General features: G+C 51.0%; 1 long non-coding RNA gene across 1 annotated transcript in view; it reads right to left on the bottom strand.

Annotated features, from left to right (window-relative positions):
• LOC132220664 (uncharacterized) overlaps positions 1 to 4,044 on the bottom strand; it is a 747,794-nt gene that overhangs the window by 145,361 nt on the left and 598,389 nt on the right. The window lies entirely within an intron of this gene.

Below are 4,044 nucleotides of genomic sequence, written 5' to 3'. Positions count from 1 at the left end.
CACTCGGCCTCCTGTGCGCTGCGCGCGACCTCCGGTGGAGGCGGCAGGAACAGCCGGTGCACGCGCCCCTGTGCTCTGGGGCACTCACCAGCGGTTTGCGCCCGGGCACTCTCTTCTGCTTCAAGGAAGGGGTTGTGCAGAGCAGACCGGCTAGGCTGCAGGGGGCGTGTGCGTGTGTGCGTGTGTGTGTGCGTGTGTGTGTGTGTGTGTGTGTGTGTGTGTGTGTGTGTGTGAGTGTGCGGTCTTTGGGATCGATCCTGCTGTATTCTAGTAGACATGTGTGCAGAAGTTGTTCATATACATGGAGAAGGAACTTGCTGTTTAATCCCAAGCCTAGAATCTCCTGGACTAAGTGTCTGGAAGGATTCTCCCCAAAATGTTCAAAGGAGCTGTTTGCTGGCAGCTGCGTGGACAATACAACAAGCGTGGATAAGCCAGAAGCCCTTCTTGTTCTAGAACAAGATTCTGGGTTTGGGTGTTGGGAATGCGCTCGAGAAAAATGATTCTGGCACAATTAAAATGGAAAGGAAGTCTTTATTTGGGATTATGGAGATAGGTGTCAAGGCTATCGAAAAGGGGTAAGACATCCACGCAACCACCCACGCAACGCGATCCAGCAAAGACAAGTTGGGGGGTTACAGCTGAAGAGAGTGCGGGGTCAGGGGCAAGAATTTCCCAGCAGGAGGCAGAGTGTTGAGGGATTCTTGCTAAACCGATTTCACAGGATTCTTGCAGGTGGCAGACTAGATTGACTTGACAGATATCAAGGGAGGTGGCTGGGGAGGGGGTTCTCTGCTAAAACCAGGCTGGGAGGTCAAGGACAAGAAAGGTGTGTGTGCCAGCACAGAGGCCCGCCGGGACGGAGAGCTGGAGAACTTCAATTTGGTCAAGGAGAGAGATTTGTCCACCTTTCCAGTCTGTCCCCACGATCTCTCTCTCCAAGCTTTGCTGGCCATTTTGACTGTATTTATATGTGAATTTTACTTCTCTCTGTAAGGGAGGGGCCACTGTGCAGCTCTTACTACACAAAATACAGGGTAGCAGATACATCTTTGGAGTATAGTTATGGTGGACCACCCAATACCAGAGAAGGTCTAATGCAGTGGTTCTCAACCTTCTGGCCCTTTAAATACAGCTCCTCATGTTGTGACCCAACCATAAAATCATTTTCGTTGCTACTTCATAACTGTAATGTTGCTACTGTTATGAATCATCATGTAAATATCTGATATGCAGGATGGTCTTAGGCGACTCCTGTGAAAGGGTTGTTCGACTGTCAAAGGGGTCGCGACCCACAGGTTGAGAACCGCTGGTCTAATGGATGGATGGGGAACATTATTCAAATGTGGGAGGGAAGAGGTGTTAGAATTTTTTGTTTTTATGAACAGGTCTTGTTTGAGTGTAAAGATAGCGTTTTCAGAGCAAGAGTGACACCTTAGCTCACATTGATTGACATTCCCTGCAGGAAGCCACCCATTGTCTTCACTAGCAGAGAAGTGCAAACAAGGAGCCCGGAACGCTGGTGGACCTTGAACCCATGGCAGGGCCAGAGTTGTGCACCGGTTGTCTAGTCCAGACCATGGGGGCTCAAGCTATTTCCTGACCAAATATCTCAGAGTAAATCCTTCTAATATTTACTGACCTTTAAGATAGTCTGTCTGTTACCGCAGTTACCTGCCTGACTAAGAGCTGGATGTGTATCCAAAGTTGAATAAAAGGCTGGCGAGGCCTGGGCACCAGCGGAAGTCCTTTCTCTTGCATTGGGCTTGCCCGCCTGGCCCCCAATATTTCCGAATTATTATTTCTTGTCTCTTTCATTTGCGTGCGAACCCTTCTCCAGATCCCGAACCCTGAACCACGCGGGACGTGGGGAACCTTCAGTTCCCATCTTAACTCTTCTGAGGAGATGGCTGATGGAGAGGAAAGAGAGGGAGGGTGTCAGGAGATGGGTACTGGGGCATTGTGGGCAACTCGCCAAAAAGTATTAAGACATAACGAGATAACCAAAGAGCAATGGTAGGTTAGGGCTTTAGTCTCTGAGCGCCCTAATGTTCTTCTTCTTCTTTTTTTTAAAGTATATTTTATTGATTTTTTTACAGAGAGGAAGGGAGAGAGATAGAGAGTTAGAAACATCGATGAGAGAGAAACATTGATTAGCTGCCTCCTGCACATTCCCTACTGGGTATGTGCCCGCAACCAAGGAACATGCCCTTGACTGGAATCGAACCTGTGACCCTTGAGTCCATAGGCCGATACTCTATCCACTGAGCCAAACCGGTTAGGGCAAGCCCTAATGTTCCATGGAACTTTGATTAGATTTTCTCTGGGAAGAGGCTGATCAGCGGAGACCCCTGAATTCTTGACTTTGAGCCCCATGGTCTCAGTTGTGGTCTTGGGCCCACCTTGGTACTAGTCCATAGCTGCCAACAAGACTTACTCATAGGGACGGAGTGCTGGAGTAGGGACAAGACACTGCGGACACCCATGTGTCCGTCAGGTCGCTGGTCTCCGCCTGGCTCTCCGGCTAACCAGATGTTGTCTGGACTCCGCCTCCACCCTGTCATTTGGAGATTCCATTCTCAGTAAGACAACACTTGGTCTTGGTCTGAATGGGGAGTGACTGAAGCTAGTCCTTGAGGCTGTGCCTGGCTGTGGCCATCCTGTAGGATGGAATTCTGTTGGTGGGTGGTTAATAAACATGACACCAAGGAAGGAATCAACGTGACAGTTCTTTATGGTGCTAAGGGTCCGACTCCATCTTCCCTCGTCTTGAGTTATCACAGTTCACAGCCATGGGGATTTAGAGAAGCCACGGTGCTTCCACAGAGCCCCCGGCCCCATGCTCCACCCCTTGGGGACTGTGGTAGATTGAGTGACCGGTCCTGACCCTTTGCGTCCCTGTGGAGCGCACCCCTCTGTTGAACAACACATCCTGCGGAGGTCTCGTGTGTGCAGATGTGCTTCAGCGACCCTTCACTTGGCCCGGCCACGTGACGTGGCCAGTGGAATGAGGGTGGGAGTGACCACGTGTAAATCCTGAGCACAGGCCCTGAAAGGTGTCACAGGCCTCCACTTGCACCTCTGGGAGCTTTTGTGCTCTGCCGTGACCAAACATGCCAGGCGCTCATGCCCTCCAGCCTGGGCTCCAGAATGAGACCTGTGCTGCGTGGCCATCCTGTGAACATAAGCTATTGAGTGCCGGGGTGGCTGGTTATGTGGCCCTTTGTGGCAATGGCTGATGGACACAGTGACAACAGCAACCTTGGACTTGGTGCTCTCAACATTGGCCCCATAGGGATGCTCCGAGGCAGGGAAAGGAGACTTGCTATTTCATGGTGGGAATCCTCAGACGTGTGGACAAGGAAATTCTAGATTGGGAGGGGGAGAGGAAAACAAATGGGGGGAGGCGGTGTCACTGCTGACTGTATCTTTCTCTTCCCTGGGGTGCTGGCACCTCAGAAGAAGATGAAGACATGACCTTAACTTTAGGTATTTGCCAGTAAAGCCTCCAGACATACCCGGCAGACATTGGTAGAATGGGAGAGACACGCTGTTCTGCACAGTCTTGTCGGGGCTCCCAGGGTCCTTGGAGAGGAGGGGTGTGGTTAGCGCACCTCAGAAGGTTAAGGAACACTTAGCGGTCTCGCTAGGAAAAGAGAAAGAGAATTTTAATACTGAGTATAGACTAGCTACCGGAACACACAGCCCCCCAAGTGTATAAAGGCTCAAATAATCAACATTTTTTGTTCATGTAACAGTCCTTTGTGGATGTTCCTGGTCCACAGGTGACCCTCCTCCAGGCTGTGTTTGAGGGACCCAGGTTCCTTCCATCTTGTGGCTCTGTAGCTGTCTTCATTCACCGGAGTGAAGGGGAGAGAACAAAAGAGAGAAGGCACACCCTTTACTTGGCCCTAACGGGCCACACGCCTCTTTTGCTTACACGCCACTGGTGAGGATTAGTTGCACGGCGACATTGATATGAGGAGGGGCTGGGAAGGGTAGGGCGCCTGGGCAGCCACACTCCAGTGGCATCTCCACACATTG

This window comes from Myotis daubentonii, chromosome 18 (assembly GCF_963259705.1).
Source record: "Myotis daubentonii chromosome 18, mMyoDau2.1, whole genome shotgun sequence".
Classification (NCBI taxonomy): Eukaryota; Metazoa; Chordata; class Mammalia; order Chiroptera; family Vespertilionidae; genus Myotis; species Myotis daubentonii.
This window is presented reverse-complemented; position numbering and strand designations above follow the sequence as displayed.